We start from the raw sequence: 26,028 nt of genomic DNA, 5'->3' as shown, positions 1-26,028 counted from the left end.
GTTCTCTCTCCGTCTATGTGAATGCACATGTATGTGCTGGTCAGTACTAACGAAAATGAAATACAGACCTTGGTAGTATAATGTCAGCATAACAGGTCGAAAATCTATATCTCAGATTCATAAATCATGCATGTTTGATTGATTAATTGAATTAGGTTCATTTACGTCGCCCTCTGCCACTTTTGACTAATCGCGACGATGAGGATGAGTGATGAAATTGATGAAGGGACACTCGCCCAGGCAACACCTGGCGTCGTAGCGCGTTATTCTAACCACTTGGCTATGGAAGTCAGCAAAAGCATGCATGTGTGTAACGAGTGCACTCACGTTCCCCGAAATGACGTGTCAATCATACCCCGGCACGGGGCCAAACGTCGTTATGTGTACGGGAAAACGGTCGTGACTCACGGTCCGGTTATCAAGTTCGGTACTGAGACGGTCGTTTATTGTCATACTATTGCGAGGCGGAGATTAATACCTTGAAAAGTTACACTGTTTTGTTTACCTTTGATATGTAGATTCGAACATTCATAACACACTAATAGCATAATATCCGGTACCTGAAAAACGTCAAATAACAACACTGACGAACGGTAAAAAGTGAATATATATTGTAACAAACAAAAAAATATTGCAATCAACAACTGTTTACAAAGCCTCCTCAAACGCTCTCTCATTCATTCTATCTCTCTTTCACACACATGAGGTATTTTTACATGTGAAGTATGGATACAAATCATGGATCTCATTAACATATCATTCCTTTTAACTTTTAAACCTTTATGTGAATTTAGGGCATTTGTCTGCCAGCTCCTGTGCTCTTTTAAATTAACTTAAGTGCCAGCCCTCGGAAAGCGGTTAACTAAGACAATGGGTCGGCGTGGTTAAATCTTTCGTTCGAATGAACGTATGCATCGTGTCGTAAGCACGACATTATACAAGTTTCTCGGACGGGGGTATTACACACAAGCCTCTCTCGTCCAATGAGAACAACTACTCAATTACCTAGTGATGCAAAAACTTAATTGGCTCCAGCTGCCGGAATACACTAATCAATCGTCGGCGCGAGCAAAAAATACCTTAAAAACCACTATGCAACAAATAATACTCTTTCACGCACACGACCTTGCAATAAAAACAACTACGCTTTCCACAATTAAAAAGGACTCATCAGTCAACTATTGACAAATTAAATGGCGCGACGGGGCGGTCGGTTACACAAAAAATGGAGCACACTTTGACAATTTACACTAAATATTAAAGAAATGAAATGGAGCTTCTAACGCTGAATGCAGACAATTAAATTAGAACATCTGAACATGAAATTACCCTTTTATATAACAATACCAAAAATTATCAGACGCGGGGGCTAGGTTTGGGGTTTCCTGAGTAACTTTGCGAACAAGTGAGACTTCGGCGTTAACTGTACGGTGTTGATACTGACGACGCACGTTTACATAGACATGAGACCCTCTGAAGTATACTGTACCAGACTCTGCTACATGGCGTGATCATTCATCTCTCCTGGACGCGGGACTTGCACACGGTTCCTTTGTGGCGAAATTGTCCTCCGAGGTCGATCGCGACGAAGAATAATTGCGACGACATGGTGTACTTGCACCTCCTCAGTACTTCGGGCGTTCCTCTTGTCACTAGCGTCGGGTGTACGTGGTCACGCGCCGGTTCGGAATATCTCTAGTGTCGGGCATCAATTGGACGTCGATCTGCAATCATCTCTCTCTGGTGCCGGGCTTCGTTTGGGCGTCGTTCTGGTATCATCCTTCCCTCTCTTTCTCTGGTAACTAGCTTCGGTTGGAACGTCGATCTGGAAACGTCCTTCGGGCTTTGGTTGGGACGTCGATCTGAAAGCGTCCTTCGGGCTTTGGGCAGTGTTTGGTTTTGGCGTCGTCTGACTGGCTTCGGCGTCGTTGCAGGCGTCAGGGAAGCGACGCCCCCCTTCTCTATCTTCTTTAGCCCTCCATCCTTATGTAGTCCACGCTTGGCAAAAACAAATCACCGCGTAATCTTCACCAAAATAAGGCGCACACTGGTAACTCTCTATCTCCGATTCGTTCACGGTACGTAAGGAAACAAAGTTCACGGACACAAAACAATGATCACGCGAGAGTGTAGCGCGGAGCTGCTCTCTCTATGAAATCCGGGTAAAAACTGTTTCTGGAATCATAGTACTGCCTATATATAAGAGATTCGAATTCTTCCGTTGAAAATGACGCTCAAGTGGCTTGGCTTCTGTTTCAGAGGGGTGGAAATGACCTCTCTCCATTGTCTTGAAACGCGGTCAGCGACGCGTCCTGGATCCTTGCAGGCTTGAGCTCCAGCTGATCTCTCTGGTCATCCGTGAACATGGGTTCGACCGCCCGCTGCGACTCGAGCCCGGTAGCAGCGAAAATAATCTTTCCTTATCTCCGCGTTGGTGCAAATATGTCCTGTTCTAAGCGGCGGCTGTCACTCAAGAAAAACCCGTCCCCAGCTTCCGACGTCTGGCTCGGATACAAGTTTATTCACAAAGTAAGATCAAACCTCACACTTTCATGTTTGTGCATAAAATGAATCAATAAACAAAAAATAATTTATATCGAACTGCGTTTCACATGTCACTAGATACCGTGACATTTCGCCCTCCTTCCGATCAAAAAATTCTGTAGGCGAATAAAATTTTTCACTACTCAGGGGCACAAAATTTTGACTACAAATTTTTAAACACCCTGTACAAGAAAAGTAAACCAGTTCGATAACACAAAACACATGATATAAATGATACCTGCAATTTACATAATAAATATACATGTGTATACATACTGAGTAAATTCAAGTTAGAAATCAGCTTTGCATACTTAATCAAATGTATTCGCCAAAGTCTCTATTAAGTCCGCTTTCTGCTCAGGTAGGCTAATCAGGTAGGCTAATCGAGACTGAGTTTAAAGTTGGATTCGATCCAGTGTGCAATGTGCTTCCGTCGTGGATCGAACCCGGGACACCTGGATTAACAAGCTGGCAGCGTTACAAGTAGACCATCGGGATCCTGCCATCTTTTTCATCGTCGCGACAAGCATAGAGACGTAGTGAAGCTACTGAATTGCATGTAATACCCCAATAAAAAATTAGCATGAGAAACCCACGTTCCCTCGGATTCTCGCGTCTCGAGACTAACCACGAAACCAGGTCGATTTCACCTAAGTTGAAGGATGGATACCTGAATCAAATTAGGATCACAAGCGTAAGTTTGAGGGCATCCAGTTTTCATCAACAACTCCTTAATTCCTTTCCCTTGCAAGTTCTTAACGAGGTGAAAATTCACTGCTTAGGCTAAAATCAGTAAAATAAATTGCTGTAACACCATAGCATAAACGTGAAATGCCCACGCTGTCACTGTGGTGACAGAAAGGAAGTGAGTTATGGACGGTCGGAAAAGCAAAAAAAAAATCGAGGACATATTTATCACAGCTTGCGAAGACCACAGACTAGAAACTAATTTATCAACAATCAAGTTGAGAATTTGGAAATTGCTTATCAATTTATATTCGAATGGGATGCGGTCCATCTGTGGTTCTTGTGGATGAAAATTAAATGATGAGGCTGATTGATTTCCCTCCCTCCAGCACAAAACAACCATTAACCTTGGCTAATCACCCCCCAAATTAATCTTTTCTGTCGATTTGCAAAATTAGCCCCAACTGCGGTGCGAAAATAGATTATTTGACTGATTTGAGATGCTCCTCTCCAATTGCACGTACTCATCTCCTCTAGTCGATGAGGGATGCTCAATGTTGAAGATTTTGTGGGAAGACATTGTAGGCACTGTCTCTCCCCAATAATACAAGTAAGTTGTTTATGTTTCAAGTACACTTCAATAAAAAGTCGCTGTGGTACGAATGGGAGAGGAGAGAAGAGTTTATAGGGTTCTTGTTGGGAAACCTGATGGTAAGAGACCTGTAGGAAGTCCAAGATGAAGATGGCGGGATAACGTTGGGATGGGCCTAAAGGGAATCTGTAAGGATGAAAATGATTGGAGTGATCTTGACCATGGTAATTACAGATGGAAGGCTTGTGTAGCTGCAGCCATAAACCTTCGGGTTTAAGAAGGCTAGATTGAGTGAGTGAGTTAGTTAGTTAGTTATTGAGTTAGTGAGTGAGTGAGTCAGTTAGTTAGTTAGTTAGTTCTGTAGGAAATATAAGCCAATCAGTGTCTATCCTTGTCCAGTCTTGAGTTTGTCTCCAATATTCGCACACAGTATTGTGTAAAATTTTCCTTTGATTCATACTGTACCTGTATGCATAGAGGCTGGAAAGACCATATCTCCTCTCGACAGGACGGATGTTATTACTTGCAACATCTGTAACATTTTTACTACTATCCCCAACTCTTTCTTTGTCTCCACTATTTTATTTATTATTCACTCTTTCCATGCTCTCCCCTCTTTCTCTTCCATGATTCATTTTATTGCTTTTATCTCAAATTATATCATTCTCCCAATTCATCACTGTCACTTTCTCGGTCTCTATTTATACTTTACTTTCTCACTCCTTTCTATGACTATCTTCCTCTCTCTTTAATGTTCCTCAAATCTCTCTCTCTCCTTCTCTCTCTCTGTTTTCCTTCATGTGTCTGCTCTATTCTCCTCCTTCTCCACTTTAACTCTTTCTTTTACTGTCTCCCCCTAACTCTCCTTTACTAAGTATCTCGAAATGTTTCTCTTTTCTCACTCTTTACTGTTTCCACAGATATCTATATTTTCTATCTCCCTCATCCTGATTTTTTACATAATTTTCTATCTTTCTCCACATTCATCATTCCCTGTTTCGCTTTCTCAGTCTGTTTCTCTCTTGTACTTTCCCAATGTCTTGAATTCTTGGTGCATCCCTCCTTCTCCATCATTGTCACCATCTCTATGTTTCTCTTACTACAAGAGTACATCTGATCTCCCCCTCTCCCTCCCTCCCCCCTCTCTTTCTCTCTTCTTCCATAGAGGACAAAATTATATATTGTTACGCTTCCGTATAATTGAGTAGTTGAACATTCAAGACTTTTCTTATGTTAAAACGTCAATTTCATTATGATACAATTGTGTAATCTCAAAGTTGTTATTTACTGACTGTAGTTTATCCATTTCTAGGACATGGTTGTGTGGATATCATGAAGTGTGTGTATCATTCAAATTGGTATTATTTGTTTTATGTAATTTTTAATTTTGACAAGTATAATTTATAATTATCTCCTTTATTATTTCTTTGAAGGATAAAGGATAACTGTTTGTGGTAGTATTATTTAGTGCAGAATGGGAGTAAATATAAACTGTAGTGTGGATACTTTTGTTATTTCATCAACTGTTCCATAGTTTGTCACATGTCTTCAGATGGTCTCGTAGCAAGGCGTTTCGTTGTTCCCCGCTGAGTGACAGCCGGGTGTAACTATTTTCGTCCCATATTTCTATATGACCTCAAAACACCTACAGAGAGATATTAGCTTATGAATACGGTACAGGGCTTAATATGGCCCTAACGCGCCTCACATCGCCGAACTCTGGCCACAAGGTAAACTTTTGTAATAGGCTCACAAGGACGTGCATGTCTTAACAAGCAGCGCCACTCCTTTGCAAAAATTTCCACCGTAACTTGGCTATCCTAGCTGCATTTTAAAAACCCTTACCTGGCAGAATCGTGAATCTTTTAAGAGCCACGCAAGTTCCGTAAAAACCAAATTCCTACTAGATCTGCCTTGGAAGCCACTTTTTTGGTGGTTTTTATTGACGGAGATCAGCGGTGGGAGGCTCCAAATATTTGAGCTTGGCAAACTTCATCCTTTCCTACAAAGAGAGAGAGAGAGAGAGAGGGGGGGTGGGGGGGGGTTTCCGGATAGCGCTTTTGGATCCTAGTAGGGGCTGGAAGGGAACGAGTGCCAGTTAAGAGACGGACGTGTCTGGATTCTAGAAAAAAGCACAGCATCCCGCAGGATCAATGAGAAACAACGCTCACTGCATCGAGAAAACTCCGGGGATGAAAAAGGGGGAGTTAACCAAGCGTTGGCAACTGTTAGTTTTTGGGATGCTGCTAGTCTTTTTTGGCGCCGAGATAAATCGCGCCATCCCCACGCTGAACCTTGTATCTCTTTCTGATATAGTGGACATGAGAAAGATATTTCCCACAGATTTGTACTACTAGCGATGTTTTATGATCAATCAGCAACAAACTAGATATACAAGCAATTTTCACCATGTTATTGGAAGACATTTTGTTTTTAACTGACAATATTTGAACACTAACTTAATAGGTATGCAACATTGTTGCACGTTGATGATACTAACTTGGATAGTTTCGGGCATAGAGGTGTATTTAATAGAAGCATATATGTTGAGTGTGAACAGTCTATAGGTTTTAATTTGCTTGTCTCGTGTGTGTTTCCAGAGTTTCAATCACGGCCTGGACATGGGTGTTCCTTCATCAATTTCATCTTATCATCACTGATCCTCATCTTCGCGATTAGCGATAAGTGCCAGAAAAACAACACTAAATAAAATTCTAATTCAAATCCATGTGTGTTACCATTCCCGTTAACACATAACATAAAATCTTGCTTCATTGGATTGATTGATTGATTGATTGATTTAGTTTATTTTACTTCGCGTTTTGTGCCTCTTGGCTAATTTGCAAAGATTGGAATGAGTGATAACATGATGAAATTGATGAATGGATATTCACAAACACAAGTCCGAGCGGGATTCGATCCCGGAACCCTTGGCGTCGCAACGCGATGTGCTAACCACTCGGCCACAGGGTCCGGCTTGCTTCATTGGAAAACTTTCATTGATAAATTTTAATTGAATTTCACTGTACCTAGGTATATCGTATCGAATCCGTAATCCAACTATCCGAACCAAAATTATCAAAATACATCAGGACTCAAGTCCTGGATTCAATATCTGAATCCTCTCTCCAATATTCGAACCCCCAATCCTGAATCATATATCTGAATCCTGAATCTATCTGGCATCTTGGATTCAATATGAGAATCTATAAGTCTAGATATAATAAACGAATTTCGAATCCTGTATCCTATGCCCAATGATGTCTCAGATGTAAGAATTCTAAATCACCAAGTCAGATGTTCCTATCTCGAGACTTGGATTCGATACCGGAGTCTGAATTCTGGACCTGATGTCAGAAACTTCAATAACCGCCAATTTCTAGTTTCTACGTTAAAACAATTAGTGCAATCAAAATGGGCAAAATAAATTAACTATTTTATAACAAGCTGAAATTTGGTACATACCGTCTTTATAACATTAATAACAACATATAAAAAGTCTCCGCCGGTCACCCTGCTGCTAAGTCTGCCATATTAAAAAATGGCGGACAAATTCAAGTTTTTACGAAATAACGGCACTACGTTGACAATATCTTGGATTTTGATATATAACACTAGTAACATCAATTACAACATATTAAGTGTTCCGCAGATCATTGAAATGATAAATAAAGGTTAGAAGATGAAGATACCGCAAGAAACTTTAGGATTGCAACGTTCTCTTCCACAACGATAAGTACCCAAGTTTAACTCTGGCGGAACCTTCCCTCACGACGCCTGGAGAAAACTCGATGTTTCTATTTCCGTAGCCTCACTCTGACGTCCTTGATGGAACACGTATGGCCGAGCGTGCAGCCGAGCGTGCGAACACGTCCGTCCCCGTCTCAACACTACCGGAAGATTCGATGGAACCGTGAGAGTCGCGTGGAGGACACGAAAGGAATTGAATTACACTCGTTTACGCTGTTTCCATGGAGACGCTCTCCCTTGATGAAAAATCCTTTTATTTATGCAGCCTTTTGATGAAAAAGCGAGGAGGCCTCCCTTCCTTTTCCGCTAATGATGAGAATGCTTGTTTTCGCGGTGTGGTGTATCGTCCGATGAAGTGGCCAGCTCGGATAGGCTGCACTTTCAGCCAAGCGGTTGTCATTGCCTTTCGAAATTCCTGTCTAATCTATCCGTTCTCGCTAGATTAGGTTTACAAAAGTTGCGAAGTGTTTCTATCCCATGATTTAAGTTTCTAAATTTTAATTACTGTTTCAGTTCCCACTAGATCTATTTTTTTTTGGAAACAACCAGCGTATCTTCTCTCATCTGATTTTCAATTTCGAAATTTGAATCATTGTATTAGCCAAGCACTCATTGCTATAATTTCCCGAAATTTTTATCAATATTGAACAATTTTAATCACACTAAGCTAAAGTAAAATGAAGGTTTTAGATCTGAGGGGTTTTCTGGATATGGCAGTAAAACAATCGCTAATCAATAAATATTTAACCTTCGATATATCGGGCATAACTAAAGCTACAAATCTGGATTGATATAAATATCACATTAACACTACAAGTCGTTTCATATTTGTATATTCATGTCAAAATTCGAACCACTCAATATCTGTTGATTACTCGCAAATCTCAAAAAGACATGTTTTCGTGACCCCTGTCGTCATTGCGCTCTGTGCTACCCACTCCGTGGCAGAGTGTTTAGAACAACGCAAACACAAGTTAGGTGTTGCCTAACTACGACGATAAGTGCATTTTAAGAGCAAATTTTCAATCGCAAATTCTACCACTGCTTTAGAGTTAGGCCACACACATACCGCCTTGATGTACATATCAAGGTGTGGTAATCAACACAATAATCGATCCCTTTTCTAACGGTTCCATCAAACATGAAGCAATTTCTCTAACATGTGTAGGGGGCCTGATTAGCCATCAATGACGTGAAAACAAAAGACCTGCGGTTCGAAGCCTGGGTAAGGTTTATCTCCGGAGCTGACAAACCACCGGAAAAACCGCAACCTCCCGTGTTTCCAGGCTTTCTGGCTCAGGCCCAGCTCAAAGAAGAAAATTCCCCGAACGTTTTTCTACTCACACACCCAGATCGGGAGAAAAGAGCGGTTTACACTGGCTCTTTGCTATTTGGAGCAGTTCAATGTGCCAGCCAGGCCGTGTGGGACGTGGTTGCAGAACGTAAGGAGGCTGTAGACAGACTTCCAGGAAGCCAATGTCCCTGTATGAGCAGATCAAACAGATTGCGCCGGGAAGGAAGTAATAATGAATGCAGAACTGAGCCTCTTAGTTCCGACAGAACCTTCGGATAACGTTCATGCTTGATTTATCCAATATTTCGCTTGTGGTGGATAATATGGTCCACACATGAATGCTTACTTGCTTGCATTCGTCGAAAACTTTGCGGTAATCACATAAAGACAAGTTGGGGAACTATTTACTGAGGAAAAGTTCCACGTGCATGTAGCACCGTGCCATTAAGGCACATTTAGAGGATATGAGGGTAAGCTCCTACATATTCTCGACCTCTGTCATTTTGGGGGTGATGTGATTAGCACCACGCTCCAGCGCCTTTACCCGCAAGGGTTGCCCCCAGGTACCGATTGATTCGAGGAAGAATGAGCCCCAGAGCCGCTTTATGCGGGGACAAGACTGAAAAAATTCCGACCTTAGATCATCCAACCCGGAAATCGAACCCGGGTCTCCTGCGTGGCAGCCAGAAGCCCTACCGTCTAGACCACAGCGGCTGCTGAGTTGAAACATTATACATCTAATTGCATTCTTTTAAATTTTTGTCATTTAGCGTCCCTTTACTGCCACCTTTTAGCTAATCGCGACGTTGAGGATGAGTGATGATATGATGAAATTGTTGAAGGGACACTAACAAAGAACATCCAGCAATGCTAAGGCCGGGAATCGAAACCGGAACCTCTGGCGTCGTAGCGCGTTGTTAACCACTCCGCCACGAAGGTCGGCAATTTCCCGTAAAAGGGTCTTCCAAATTGAAATAGTTTGATTTTCTTATGGGTAAAGTCACACAACATGGCCTTGGCGAAAAATATTTCTACCTAACTTTCAAAGTTTTCTCTAATTCAAGAGAGGTGCTGGTTATTCAAACATATGGTGTTCCCTGCGGACATAATAACAATTGTTATCACTGATTATAATTATTTTGGTAATATTATTGTGTAATCACTTTTGTATCAAAGACTTGATTTACCCGACAAACATTCCTGGCGACGCTCAAGCTGCTGACACCCTGTTTGGCCACCTCCATTATTATGAGGTGCATTAGAACAGTGGAACACGCTTACGGAACGCCAATGCAGTCTGTGTGAATTTTAAGAAAGACGCCGAATGCTCTTTCTTCGTGCAGACTTGCTGTAAATGCAAGACACGTCGCCTGAAAATGCAATTCAGACACAAAGAACATCGAAAGTTTCCTCTGTATCGAGAGGAACCGAAAGAAGGATTTCGGCGAGCGTCTGTGGCGCTCGGGCGTTCCGCCGAAGATAATCGAATTGCGTCGCCACGCACGCTCTGCTGGCGCGCGTTTCGAAAAGGTAGCGGCGCTGAAAGCAAACGTTGATTGGAGAATTACGGAATGTACGTGCGGAAGACTCCTTGCGATTGGTTGATTGTCTAGGCGGCAGCTAACCTTGTTTCCGACGAGTGGAGGTGGAAGGAAGGAGGGAGGGAACGTGACGTTCTGCCGGGAGGGAATTTAAGAATCCCTTCAACCCACTAATTTCCGGAAGTCGAAGCGACGATTCCTGAGACGCGGCCAGATTCCTTTTGTGAGGCGCGTTCGGGATTGGGATGTTCTTTGTTCTAGAGTTCGGGAATGAATGTAAATTTCGAACTCCGTGTCCAACATGAATTATTGGCTTGTGAACGAGGCGCATTCCTTTTGGTCATATGCTCAACAAGGAAGAATAGATGATCAGGACCCCACCATGGAATTTTTACATCCTGACAAGAGCAATCGATAAATTTCACGGTTATCAAGAACAATACGAATATTGATGACCGATGGTGTAGTGGTAACGTTGTCGCCTTGTAATCAAAGGGTACAAGGCTCGATACCTGGACCTGGTGAAGACACATTGTGGTTCGGATCCCAATTTAAACTGTATGTCCTATCCCGATTAAAACACATGTGCATAAATTAGGCTTAAAACAAAACCTCAAGAAAACACACACAAATCGAACGATGGGATTCCAAATTGAGGACTTTAGAAGTATAAAACTTTGAAAAGTACACGGAGCCGATGCGCGTTATAGATTTTGTCCTACTTTTCACAATTTGCGTTGTTTTTCTGCCTCCATATCCCAATCGCTGCACCGAAAATGAATTCCTGATAAAATTGTTGTAGCATCCATGCCCAGAAAGGGACTGAATCCCGAAGCTTTCAAACTGAATGAACTCTGCCTCCGAGGTAACAAGAGCTGCACATTTGCGGCTGTAGGGTGTCCCAAACGTCTTCATACATGGGAATAACATTATTTCTTTGCAAGTGAGACGCAAAAAATGCCACTGACTCATGCCAATCGCATCCACCTGAATAAATTTAATACGCCTGGCTCTCGAAGGTCGCCACATCGAGCATATTATGTGACATTTCAATTCTATAGTGACATTCCCTATGTATGGGGACTTTTGGGACACCCTGTAGATTAGGAGAGATGAGGTGAGATTGGTCATGATTCTATTTGAAGACAATTTAAAAATCTAGATGAGAACGTGATCTGGCCTTTCGATAATTGTCGAAGGAGACCTGGATCGGGATAGATGTCTGCAAAACCGAGACCTCTTGTATGGATACCAAGGCGGGTGTTTATATCCTAAGAATAGAATCTATACTGAGGCAGAATTATTCATTGATAACAAGTCTCGTCTCCGAATTATTCGTACTAAGATTCGGGGTCGGTTTTTACCAATATTTTCCTTTCTTTTTCAAGCATTTGCTTAGGTACAACAATAATATTTATCTTCAATGTTATACTCGTTTGTACGATTCAAGTTACAATCGTTAAATATGATTTGACAACATTTTGTGATAAAAAAATAAGCAAATGACGATTACTACTGTACTCAGAATTTGAACTCCAGGCCTTTCTGCCTAGTACTTACTGATTTCAAAGAGTGCTTCTCGCTGAGCTAATTTACAATTTTTTTTCATTTCACATTCCACTTTTCAGGTTTTTAACCTTTAATTCTCCTGTCACAATATTAGATAACATTTACCAAAAACAACGACCACGCAAGGTCTAACCATGAGCCAAGTTCCTCCACGTAGAGGTGGACCCGTTACCACATTTAACAGCCCTGCGAAGTCGCAGTATTGTGTTTGTTGGGAAGGTATGGATGAATAATGCATGCTAAATGTTTAAAATGTGTTAACGGATCCACCTCTACGGTTATTACTTTCGCTTATTTTTATTTGACCCTACGTGGTCGCTGTATTCTGTGAATGTTAACGGGTCCACCTCTACGTGGAGGAACGGGGCTCATGGTTAGACCTTGCGTGGTCGTTGTTTTTGGTAAATGTTATCAAATATTGTGACAGGAGAATTAAAGGTTAAAAACCTGAAAAGTGGAATGTGAAATGAAAAAAAATTGTAAATTAGCTCAGCGAGAAGCACTCTTTGAAATCAGTAAGTACTAGGCAGAAAGGCCTGGAGTTCAAATTCTGAGTACAGTGTGAAGGTTTATGACATGAGATTGTTAGCCATTTTTATTGTCATTTATACTGTTCAATTTGTTGATGCAAGTGAGTGGTAAGGGTAAAGGTAAAGACACTTGAGTAAGTGTGCTAAAGGACATCTTTGTGATACGATTATAATAAACTGTTACATATATATGTATAAACCTGGTTTAGTCTTTCTTTGCACCTAGCAAGCCCTGCGATATTTCTGAGTCCTTGTACTACGACTGAATCAGTTAGCACATATGGGTAACTTTTGCCGACCCTCCAACTGCAGTGTTTAGCGTGTTGAACGCAGCCAGTACCAGTACTCCTGCGCCTTGGTGCTGAGCACTGCGTGGGTGGACGTTGCATAAAGTTTTGGCGTCTTAACGTGGGGCCCGAGAGATTGTAAAGACTGAAACCAGCAAGCCAGTGGGAGCCTTTTAGCTACAAGGACTAGAAAGGGCTCATAAGTGTCAGTGTTGGTGTTCTTCCAAAGAATTCACGAAGGTGAAGATATAGTGTCGGTAGTGGAAGAAACCATAGACAGTGTGCCAAAATGGAAAGGGATGCGTCAAGTATGAGCTTAAGAAGCAGAGGGAGGAAAACCGTAGATGAAGAAACTGGGTTCGGATGCTGTGAGGATACCGGAGGAGAGAGGGAGTCTTTTCAGTGTTGCCAATGTCTACAGAAGTTTCATTGGAAATGTGAGGGGCAAGAAGAGACCTCAGTCTCCACTGCAGAGTCCAGATGCAAGACTTGCTCATCGGTACCCTTGATGGTTTTAGGACAAGAACCAAGTGCTCCTAGTACGACCCCATCAGACCATTGGTTATTAGAATGGCTGATGAGAGATAAAGAAGAGAGAAAGAAAGAAAAAGCGGAGGAGGAGAAGCAGAGAAAGAAAGATATGGCTCAATTAGAGAAAGCTAGAAAGAAAGAGAAAGCAGAAGAAGAAGCTAAAAGAAAACTAGAGACACAAGAATTTAGGTCGCTAATAGAGTCTCTAGAAGAGAAGAGAGAAATGGAAAAACGTGAAGCAGAAGAGAAAAGAGAAATGGAAAAACGCGAAGCAGAAGAGAAAAGAGAAATGGAAAAACGAGAAGCAGAAGAGAAGAGAGAAAGAGAATTAGAGACTCTCCATGCCTTAGTTCAAGGTCAAGAAGAGAGGAGACAGCAAGAAGCTGAAAGAAGCAGAACAGAGATGCGAACACTGTTCTCCCAACATAAGACAGACCAGTTAGAAAGTCTTAGGGAGAAATTAGATAAAATTAGGATCTCTTGTCAGCTGGAAGTAGTGAAAGTAGTGGAAGAACAATTAGAACCTTTAGCTGTCTGGCGTGGTGAAATGGAGCAAGAGCAGGAACAAATGAAGAAAAATTTAGAGGTCTGTCTGCAATTGGTAGCTCAGTCTACGACGGAAAATGGAAGTGAAGAACCAGAGAGAGTTAAGCAGATAGAAGCATCTATAGAAACCATAAGTTCAGCAGTAAAGACTCTGAGTGAGCAGACCGTAGTTATGGAGAAGGCTGTCCAAGAACAGAAAGTAGCTGCAGAAACGATGGCTAAAGCAACCGGCGAAAAGGTGAACTCTCTTCGCGGAGAGACACAGAAATTGGAGGTATCTCTTCGGCAAGAAATACAGGAGCAGACTGGGTCTATGGTTAGAAGAGTAGGCGAACTGCAAGATAAAATTGAACGGTTGCAGCTACAACCGGGAGTGCCTTCTGATGTTCTCCCAGATTCCATTGAACGAAATAGAAGTCTGAATCCTGAAGCAGCCTCTTATGAACCTCCTAGAGTGGTGCAGAATCCATTCTATATGGGAACCATTCAATCGGATAAGCGTAAGCGGCCTAGAGAAACAGATAGTTCCGACGGGACATCTCCTCGGCGAAGAACCGAATTTAAAATGCCTAGAATGTCTGACATCGCACACATCCCCAAGTTCAAGGGTGATATCGAAGCTCAGTCAGCTGAGAAATATCTCCGTGAGCTCAATGTAAGCTTCGAGCTCATGCAAGTACCTGACAATTACAGACTCGAATTGCTACCTAGAGTATTCACAGGTAAAGCTGAACATTGGCTGGCAGGTAACATAGACAGTTTTGTTAGCTATGCTGATTTCTGCATAAAATTTAAAGAAGAGTTTGCCTCGGAGAAGGCTAAGCAGAGACAATTAACAGCAGTAAGAAATAGAAGATATTCCCGTCCAGTACATGAAAATATGGAGAGCTTCGCTTGGAGCATTTACGCCGCCTATAGGAATCTAAGTGACAACTTCAGCGAGAGCGAGGTGCTGAATTTAATCATAGGTCAGTTACCTTATAGAACTCGAAATCTCTGCCTTGCGCACTCTCCCCGAACAGTTGACGAATTGACCAGCTTCCTCAAGGACTTTGAAATATATGATGACCCCGACTTCTGGAGAAATAAAGAGGACTTCAAAAATAAAGAACTTCCCAATAAGAATTTCAAAGTGCGAAGCATTGAGACCAGGAGTAACACTAGACCAGAAAACTCTTGGAGAACTCGAAATTTTAATAGGGGTGGAGGTAACAGAGGACAGAACCGTAACCAGGATGGCCGATGGGAACCTTATCGACCTAATCAAGGGCCAGATCGTAGATTTCCCGATAGGAGGAGAAACAATCAAGAATGCAGTGATCCTAATTCACCTAGGCGACCTTCACCTAGAGACACGGGACCAAGTGGAAGGCAGTCACCCTCCAGAGAAGTTATGACCTCTGAGCAGGAGGAAGCCCTAGAAACAACCCGAGACTTCTTGCATAATCAAAGGTCTCAATCCTGCCAAACAAACTAGATCCTTGTCTAGGTGCTTCGTTCCCATTTAGGCAAGGGGCCTCGGAGGAGCGACCTGATACAACTATCCAAGAACTAAAGGTTAACTTTCAACTAACTGAAACAGAAGAAGTAAAATTACAGAGTGAACTGAAATCCGCAAGGGAATCGAGGATTAGATATAAATCACCAGCAGTGGCTGCAAAGTTAATAGATATACCAGTGACTTGTGTAATAGATACTGGGAGCGAATGCTCTATTTTAAGTTATGAAGTTTGGACTAAGTTAAAGGAACAAATTCCAGGTATTCAAGTGCAGAAGGTTCCAGAGATAAGATTGGTGGATTTTTCTGGGAGCCATAGGAAGCGTGTCTTTGGCAGCAGACGTGTGGAACTGGAGATTGAAGGTATGGTGTTCAGTACTGAAGTTTTTATATTGAGAGGGTTTGTTACAGATCTTCTTTTGGGCATGCCATTCTTGAAGCAGCACGAGGCCGAGATAAATTTCAGAAGAAACTCAGTAAAATTGTATTTTGGAAAAACTCCGGATCAAGATGTAGGGAATCCACTGGATGTTGAAATTGTGCGGTACATCCAAAAGGTCCATGAAAGAGACGAAGAGTGGATGTATAAACCGACAGACCTCAAGGAGAAGGTCGAAACTATAGACATTCTGAATGATTCCCAGAAACAGGAGTTGCTGCAAGTGCTGAATCAATATATAGCAGTGTTCTCAGAGAAGCCCGGTACCATGGAAAGTGCAGAATGTGAGATCCTTTTAAAAAGTACCGAACCAGTTCATCGCCCGCCATATCCTGTGCCGCTCTAGAAAAAGAACTCAGCTTGTGGAAAAGCTGGAACATTATTCAACCATCGGTATCACCATATCTAAATCCATTACTAGTGGTGGATAAGCCCGATGGTAGTGTAAGACCGTGCCTGGATTTTCGACTATTAAATGCTATTATGATTGTTCCTAAAAGCTGAGTGCCACCTATTGATGAGTCATTGCAGAGATTTAAACAAGCCCAGTATTTTTCGAGTTTAGATCTAGCTTCAGGCTATTTACAGATTCCTTTGAAACCAGAATGCCGAAAATACACTGCTTTTTCGTACAAAGGTCGCCAGTACGAATTCTTGAAGATGCCTTACGGCTTATCTAATGCTGTGTCTACCTTTGTGTCAGTTATGCATACAGTTTTTGGACCTGAAACTGAAAGTTATCTGACAGTGTACATAGACGATATTCTGATTTTTGATGTGGATTTCGATAGCCATATCCAACATATAGAAGAGGTGCTCCATAGATTAGAAGAAGTTGGACTCAACGTGAAACTTCGCAAATGTAACTTTGCTAAAGGTGAATTGGTTTATTTAGGCCATTTAATTTCGGGAGATAAGATTAAAATAGACCCGAAAAAGAACGAAGCCATCCTAAAGTTTCCACTACTTAAAACTAAGAAAGATGTCAGGAACCATAAGCTGAGTTCCAGAAGGAATAAGACAATCGCCAAGCTATTTGAGGTGTTTATTGGCCCCTATGTCGCTACGGATGTTCGAAGCAACACTGCCCGGCTGTTGAACCCGACGAACAAGAACCCAGTCGACAGAGTTAACTTCGACAACCTTCGCCTTTACAGATGTTCTCCGGAGCGAAGAAGAGAAGTAGTAGGGGAAGAAGAGGACCAAGTGACTTTAGTGTAGAAGAGACAGAGACTCTTACCTGGTTGATCTTTAATATTTCCAGTAAAAAATTTTTTCAGAAATTGTAAGTTTTAAATTTCTACCAAAAATTTTTGGCCCGAGGAAGGGGCGTATGTAACGACCCTGCGAGGTCGCCACATTTAACAGCCCTGCGAAGTCGCAGTATTGTGTTTGTTGGGAAGGTATGGATGAATAATGCATGCTAAATGTTTAAAATGTGTTAACGGATCCACCTCTACGGTTATTACTTTCGCTTATTTTTATTTGACCCTACGTGGTCGCTGTATTCTGTGAATGTTAACGGGTCCACCTCTACGTGGAGGAACGGGGCTCATGGTTAGACCTTGCGTGGTCGTTGTTTTTGGTAAATGTTATCAAATATTGTGACAGGAGAATTAAAGGTTAAAAACCTGAAAAGTGGAATGTGAAATGAAAAAAAATTGTAAATTAGCTCAGCGAGAAGCACTCTTTGAAATCAGTAAGTACTAGGCAGAAAGGCCTGGAGTTCAAATTCTGAGTACAGTGTGAAGGTTTATGACATGAGATTGTTAGCCATTTTTATTGTCATTTATACTGTTCAATTTGTTGATGCAAGTGAGTGGTAAGGGTAAAGGTAAAGACACTTGAGTAAGTGTGCTAAAGGAAATCTTTGTGATACGATTATAATAAACTGTTACATATATATGTATAAACCTGGTTTAGTCTTTCTTTGCACCTAGCAAGCCCTGCGATATTTCTGAGTCCTTGTACTACGACTGAATCAGTTAGCACATATGGGTAACTTTTGCCGACCCTCCAACTGCAGTGTTTAGCGTGTTGAACGCAGCCAGTACCAGTACTCCTGCGCCTTGGTGCTGAGCACTGCGTGAGTGGACGTTGCAATGGATACCAAGGCGGGTGTTTATATCCTAAGAATAGAATCTATACTGAGGCAGAATTATTCATTGATAACAAGTCTCGTCTCCGAATTATTCGTACTAAGATTCGGGGTCGGTTTTTACCAATATTTTCCTTTCTTTTTTCAAGCATTTGCTTAGGTACAACAATAATATTTATCTTCAATGTTATACTCGTTTGTACGATTCAAGTTACAATCGTTAAATATGATTTGACAACATTTTGTGATAAAAAAATAAGCAAATGACGATTACACCACGGGCGACGCAGAAAATTTTCTAAGGGTCGGGGATCAAAATTTAAAAAAATTCTCTGACACGAGATATGCCTATATTAAAAATCATGTGACGTCTTGTTTAGGGGTTATTGAAATTAGAAATGTTATTGTGTGAGAGAGAGCGAGCGAGAGAGAAAGGGACAGAAAGGTAGACGACAGAGAGAAAGAGAAGCTCGAACCAAACGACGAGAACAGCCGTCAAGAGGTTTCTGGTTGGGTAGCGCGTGGTCAACGCATTTGGTCCCATCGCCGCTGTTTTCTGGCTTTCGAGACAGGAGCCCTATAATTTGCTTTCAAATAGCTCTCCGATTGTCCGTGCGAGTAGTTCTCTTATACCGGGATCGAACATGGGACCACTCGAACCAAAGGGAAAAACGAGACCAATCAAGTTGCGATGGGGTACACTAATAAGGTCGAAGAGAAATAAATAATTAAATAGAAGAATTGAGAACAAGTACGAGAATAAAAATAAAGGAAAACAAGCGAGACAGAAAGAGTCAAATAAAGAATGCATTAACCTTAGGCAAGCCCAAGTACCTGGCAACCCGTTTATGTAAGAACGGGAAAGGGAGAAAATCCTTTCTTGTTCCCATCAAAGTAGGTAGTAACTGTTATCATTACATTTATTTTATTGACATTTAAAAATTATTTAACAATTTCCTGAGGGAGGTTGTTCTAAAAATTCCTGATTGCAGGATTTGTTACATGCTTGAAAATAATATAAAACGTTACTTATTTTCTTATTAGTTACAAAGAAAAACATACTATATTGAAATACTACAAAAGTAATAAAGATTATCGCTACAAGCTGCCGTCTATAAAATCATTTTGCACATAATAAATAATTTAAAGTCAATTTGCTGTCTATAATGCGATTCCGAGCTGATATCAAGGTTGAACGTGCAGCAACGACATCTGTTGATACCACCAGTAATTTCGTGCCGCGCAAAGGCCTTAAGATAGTCAGATCACGTGACGCTTTCCATCTGACAGATGTAATCGGTAGGTAGCGTTGTATCGCAGCAAGAATCTGAATGAAATTATTGGCTTCCATTGTTATGCCCGAGTCAAATTACATGCCTCAGCTTTGCAAGACATTAATCTTTCTTTTTATTATTCGTTTTGAAGTTCAGTTAGTGTTAAGATAGGGTGATAGATTTCGCAAGACCAACCGGAAGTTCTTGAATAGAAAATGGCTCTACTATCAAGAGTGTCGTTAAGCGTGAGTACATGTTTTCAAGTGTTAATGACACACGCAAACTTATTGCCATGCTGTAACAAAATTATTTTAGGAATAAAGTTACAAAATTTGTTTTAGCCGGTTGTTGTATTTATCTCATAATACTAGATGAATCTATAGAGTAATGACAAAATTCATTTAATAGCCTACCTTTAAATAGAAATAAATATATCACTTTCCACATACTGTAGTCCCTACGCAATCCTAGTAGCTTTTGCATTTCTGTAAAGACGACGTTCCTTTAGCTGCTTCTTGAGGAGGGTATGCACAGGTTCTTATGTGGATGTTTTCACCGTGCTTTTTCTCGTGTTTTTGTAGTTCGCAATGATGGATCCATGTCTCATCGCGGGTGGCAATTGTCTACAAAATACCACGATTACAGCACCTTGAATATTGTAGTGTGGAAAACGAACCAAGAAACTGGTTCCCCAGACGGATGACAAACATAGATGGCAGTGCGATCAATGTCGGTGCTAATTTTCTTATGAAAGTAATGCGGCTTTGTTAGTTTTTGGAATATATTATGTAGATTTGTTTGTCTTGAAAGGCGGTACGTGAATTGATGGAAACAGTTATATTTGTGGAGTGATTTGCAGTTACGAAATGGCATTAATTTGGAAAGAAAAGTAAAATAAAATGAATAAATAAATAGCATGCGTGCGTAGCACACGAAGAAACATCGCAATGTGATTCCTGACGTCAGGTCTTGGACTGTGTATTAGAGTTTATTTTTCTATGTTATTAGAATATAAATAGTATCCTGAGAGATATTTCATACCGATGCGACAAACCACAAGTGTCGCTTGAAAGCGAGCAGTCGGAAATCAATGTAGCCTTTCGAACCGTAGGGACACAAGCTCTGACTGCACAGTTTCCTCAAGGAGATTTTACACCAAAGCGACACGCGACAAACTATACGAGGATTTCACACCAAAGCGACACGGGTCCTTCGGTCCAAGGAAACTTTCACACCGAAGCGACACATGTTGCTTGGAAACGAGCCAATCAAGAGCAACATTTCACATCGTAGCGGCATGACGGGAAACACAGGCCAGCGTTCGGTTGGTGAAATCCTGAAGCGATAAGTGTCGCGTGCCCCTTGTCGCTTTGGTGCGCAATCTCCCTAAAGCAAGACACTCATTGCATCGCGCATGCGCAAACAACAAACCACGGCAACATGTTGCAAGCTATTGAGGAAATGGCCCAGTTTGAGCGACGCACAAGCGACAAAGCGACACGTGTGACTTATCGTGTCGCCTAGATCTGTTGTTGTAAAGTGCGGTTTTTCGTGTCGCCTATCTGTTGTTCGCACAATTAGCAGCGAACGCTTGCCAATAGACTGAAGGCACCATGTCGATGTCACTTAGTTGGGAACTCCCCCTGTAGCGCATCGCTTCGGTCTGAGTACCCTTCCTTTAAGGAGCTTTCCGACCGAAATAACAAGTAGCACGCGAATACGCCATATGAACGTGTCGTTTGCTGTTTGGACCCTCATGTGCAATGAATGCTATTTTACAGTCTGGAAGTGTGTGTCACTAGTGTGACAGTGTGAACATCCCGTGTCTCTTGTCCCATTGGTTTGAAAGTTTTCTTAAGTTTTGTGGTGTTCCCCTTGTCGTTTCATGGAATCATCATTATCATCATCGCCGCGATTAGTTTAAAGCGGAAGAAAAGAGACAGTAAATATGAAAAATACAAATGCTTCAGTGTGTATATCTTTAAAAGAAATGATGATGATGATAATAATAATGAACCTAATTCATACAGAAAAATTTAGTTTGCCAAGATCATTCCATGCGTATTTTTTCTCCCGTATTATTAACGAAAGTATGACGATAAGAGGATGTGGTTGACTGTCTAGGATGTTCGTTAATATCTTCGCGACCACTGTACCAAATATCATAGCAATTATCACATTCATAGAAATGCTTCATGTAAAAGAATCAGACGTTGCAGCGAAAACTCCATTTACTTCCATTATAAGCAGACGAATACCAAGCACCGGGTTCAACACCAGCGCCTCTAGCGGATCATTTTCGAGTGGAACCAGCCAGAGCGCGCAGAACTGTGCCGTTTTCCACACTACGTTATTCAAGGCGCTGTAACCACGATCGTAGTAGCCTCGTCCAGTTCGCTACACTTTTTTGGCTCTCTCTGCACTCGCGCGTCCAGTTGGGTTATGATGTGCAACACAGACTCGTCTACTTCGTTGATTTGATGGCAAGTAGTGTATTTGGTGTCTGCGCCGTTTCCACCACATTCTGGAGCGTTGTAATGTGTGGTGTGTGATCACGTGATGCATGTTACATAATCAAATGAACGTTTAAAGCAGCAGACAGGCATTTGTTGAATCTTCTGAACTTGAACACCGGTACTCGTCTACTTCGTTGAACGGCATTTCCTTGCACCAGCCTGACACCGGGATGAACCTGCACTACAGCTAGTGTCAAAAAATGCAGCGAACTAGATGGTGATAGTTTGGCTGAGTCCGTGTCCGAATCGTAAGGTGCTGCCACCTAGAGCACAGTTTCACTCAAGGAATCCCCGTAGCGTTATAAAGTCCGAATCCACGGCATAGATGAAACGGGAGGGGAGAGTTGGAACACGCGAAAGTGCACGCTTCAACTCGCTGTAGCGCTCCACTCGGCAGTAATGCTGCAACTTTCACCTTTTTTTCTTTTTAGAGGAATAGACGTTCTAAAATTCAGTGCTAGGTTGACATTTTATCGGTAACTGTATTTGGAAAAAAATTAAAAGAACAAATTACATGCCAAGTAGTAAACATTATGTTTGGTTGGTGTCTGCCATAGGCTTCCTTATTGTGCGGTGGGTGACATTCGAACTGACACCTGCCGGGTTAAGCGGCAACTATACTACTCGGGAACCTCTCGATTCGGACGATCAACGGCACAGTAGAGCGACAGGGAATAACGTAACGTCGCGTTTGCAGATTCGGACACAGCGTCGGGAACTGGATAGCAATCTCCTGTTCCCTGTGTTCTTTACTTTCAGTGTGGAGATTAGCAAGTTGTTTAGAACTTTCCACTTATCCTAAGTTAACCTGCACTATGGCAAATGCACGTAGAAGCTCAAATGTGCAGGCAACCTCTTTGATCACCTGTAGGGCTGTGTGTGTGTGTGTTGTGATGTTTCTTACAGTATTAACTGTTCTGACATTTCTCACAATTAAACTGAAAATGAGGCTTCTGCCTAGCGTTTGGTGTGAATGGTCACGGGTTTGACCTGCGTTATGAATTCGAATCATGAGAACAATTAAAGAGCTACTTAAAAACATAGTGCTAGACCCCGGGCTAGGAAGCCAGAAAACAGCGCCGATGGAATACGACACGCTGACCACGCGTGATCCAATCAAAAGCCGCTTGGCAAATCTTGGCCTAATGAGTCTGTTACGTGAATGAGTTCACATTAATTTTATAGATACATACAGGGTGTCACATAAGTAATAGCGCAAACTGACACAGGTGAAAGTACACGATAATAGAAGCAAAAAAGTCTGAGTAAACATGGGTCTGCAAACGAACCGTTTTCGAGATAATCGCGAATGTGTGATTACAAGCCGCCACTGACTTCATTGTTTGTAAACGTCGTCCCAGTTGGTAAAATGCTAATAATGTGTGCGAATGTGTGGTTAGAAGCCGTCACTGATTGCATTTTGTAAACGCCGAGTTTTTTTACTCCTTGTGCGTTCCGAGGTTTGCTCTTTCTTTACAAAACAGAACATTTCCGAGAGGTGGCGTTGTAATCAGACAGGATGGATACAATCAGTACAGATAATTGTACATGCTTGTGAGCAATTCCGAAATGAACCGGCGGTGTTCCAAAGCATTTTACAAACAATGAAGTCAGTGGCGGCTTGTAATGACACATTCGCGATTATCTCGAAAACGGCTCGTTTGCAGACCCATGTTTACAGAGGCTTTTTTGCTTCTATTATCGTGTACTTTCACCTGTATCAGTTTGCGCTATTATGAGACATCCTGTATATATACATACATATACGTTTGAAGTCTGTGTCTGTTTGTGTACAGATAAAATACTACCTGTTCCAAGTTGTAGAATTACCAGTTTTCTATAGCAAACAATGGTGGGTTACATGGGATATTGTTTTCTTGTGGAACAATATCGTGGCAAAACTGCATTACTAATAACAGAAGAATACGGACTATATTCGCAAAAACATAAGCGTAGATTGTCTCTTGAATACTCGCTTTAATACGTTTCGATGTCGCCACCATTTCAAGTTGCTGCAATTTTCGTTATCAACATTCCTAACTTTACTAAATAAGATTCACGTAACAACAACATGCACAAAAATTTGTACTAAAACATTATCCAATCTCTTAAGAAAAATACCATAAAATTCCATACTGTCTCAATGAAATTCGGTACAACTAGCATTTATATTGCAAAGTAAAATAGAAACTTGCGTAATAATTAGCATATCTTAACATTAACACTGTGAACGCAAGATCAGATTGACTGCGAAAAATTTACAATGCAATTATAATATTTGAATAAACAATTGCAATTCTCTTTATACTTCGCTTCTTATTCAGAGATCCATTTAATTTACTATCAATTATGTCTTGAAATCTCAAATTCAAAAGCGTTCAAGATCTCCGGTTCCTGAAGAATTGACAAAAGCACATGATGATGTCAGAAACGAATATTGCCGAAAGTCTCCGAACGGTTTAATCGACACACCTTTTATGTAAACACCTTTGGACTGATCTTACATATAATCACACTTTGTTGTCATTCGATGTCCACGTGCTGTTCGCAACCTGCGATAACTCGTGCGGGGTGGGCTTCGAAACCCGATTGCAGCAGACGGGGATCGGGAACTAACACGTCGGTACACTGAACGATGCAGAGCCAACACATACACACACACTCACACATGCTACGCAGAGAGACACGCCCACTAATGGAGAAGGACTTACCACAATCGAAGCAGCAGCCTCCACTCCGATCCGGGTGAACTCGGGTACTGCACCCATCCGCGACTGTGGTGGTGCAGTACGGATTTCGACCACGTGGCGCCACGGTCGGGATCTCGCCGGAGGAAAGAGGGGATGTCAGAGAGAGGGAGAGATGCTCTGTCTTTCTCCAGGCAAAACTGGATGCTACATGGGAGAAATTTTAACCTGTGATGCGAGAGCTGAGAGAGTAATTATCAGTCTCGTACAAATACAGGGTGTTTATAAAGTCATGTCACATTTTCAAGCTCTGCTTTAAGATTAGCAAAGTGGCCGAAAGAGACGCAAAAAACAAAATGGAATTGTATTACAGGATGTAATGTCTACTGTACTGTAGTAGTTATTATTACTGTCCATAATGCGATGTGTTTTATTATTATTATTTCGAACCGACGCGACAAGCAGCGTGTGTCACTTGCGTGTCGCTCTGACCGGGTCGTTCTCTCAATACCGTGCATTGTGTCGTCTCGTTCTGTTGTTCGCGGTGAATGTTTTATTTAGACTGAAGGGGCTCGTGTTGGTAGTAGCTTCGGTGTGAAATCACCGCGTATCTCGTCGCATCGGTCTGAAATCTTCCTTGTAATCTGAGATTCTATTCCGGGGGCAGGGGGTTGGGCATACTCAGAACCCACCTAAGTGTAGAGCTAGTTAGAAATAGTTAAAGGAAGGTAAAATGTAGATTGCGAATGACTTTACCATGTTGATGGGTGCTCATTTCTCGTCACCTGCCTCGCACCTCCGTTGAAATCACGACCTGGTAGAATCATTTTCCGAGAAATATTTTCTCTATCAAATAAACCAAATGCTCTCTTCTGATTTCTTACACTCTGTCCCGGCTATCTCTAGAGCAATGGAACGAAAACAAGTCTCTGCGCAAGTAGTGACGCGAGACGGCTCCACCAATGAAAACTTGAAAGGAAACGAGATTGCGTGGAGAGGAGAAAGATACTGCAGCTTCGAGTAGCGTGTATTGCTTTGCTCTGCCCACTCGATCCCCCTCCCCCTGCCTTTTCTGCCGCTATGCGCCACAGATATCGGGGATAGAGTATAGCTACGGCTTATTTATATCAAACCTGATTCTTTTTAGGAAGCCCCTGATATGGTATCAGTCTTGAGCTGTGACATGTCTGTTCGGCTCCTACACCAATTATTGACTGATTGATTTTCTACCCTGTTTGCTAATCGCGACGATAAGGATGGGTTATAATATGATGAAATTCATGAAGGGACGCTCACAAAGAACACATGGCAAGGCCGGGATTCGAACCCGGAACCCCTGGCGTTGTAGCGTGCTGTGCTAACCTAACTACGTTACGTGAAAACTTGCACATTTTCTGGCAAAATGAGAACAAACGAGATCTTGGCTGTCGTACAATTCTTATCAATCTCGTGCATAAACTTAGCTGTCTTCCTCGCTGTCATTATTTATCTACTTTAACTACTACATCGAAATTTGAGCAACTGAATAACACATTTCAAAATAAAGAAATTGGTTGAATTTATTATACACATTATAATAAAATTCATCTGTAGTAGCTTGGGGGATTGAGCATTCAAGCATGCTCCCTATTCTCATATTCACTGT

General features: G+C 41.7%; 1 protein-coding gene across 3 annotated transcripts in view; it reads right to left on the bottom strand.

The window, feature by feature from the left end:
* The window catches only part of wry (delta and Notch-like EGF repeat containing weary), a 325,629-nt gene that overhangs the window by 267,936 nt on the left and 31,665 nt on the right, over positions 1-26,028 (bottom strand). For 2 of the 3 annotated variants that reach the window (XM_083127304.1, XM_083127306.1), the window contains exon 1: positions 24,408-24,452. The exons of the other annotated variant lie outside the window; for it this stretch is intronic. The gene's annotated coding sequence lies outside the window, so the exon portion shown is untranslated. Of the gene's footprint in view, positions 1-24,407; positions 24,453-26,028 lie in introns of those variants that run through there. 3 annotated transcript variants of the gene reach the window in all.

The sequence above is a fragment of the Lepisma saccharinum genome, chromosome 8 (assembly GCF_977018435.1).
Source record: "Lepisma saccharinum chromosome 8, izLepSacc3.1, whole genome shotgun sequence".
Classification (NCBI taxonomy): domain Eukaryota; kingdom Metazoa; phylum Arthropoda; class Insecta; order Zygentoma; family Lepismatidae; genus Lepisma; species Lepisma saccharinum.
The sequence above is the reverse complement of the archived record's forward strand: the minus strand, read 5'-3'. Positions and strand labels throughout refer to the sequence as shown.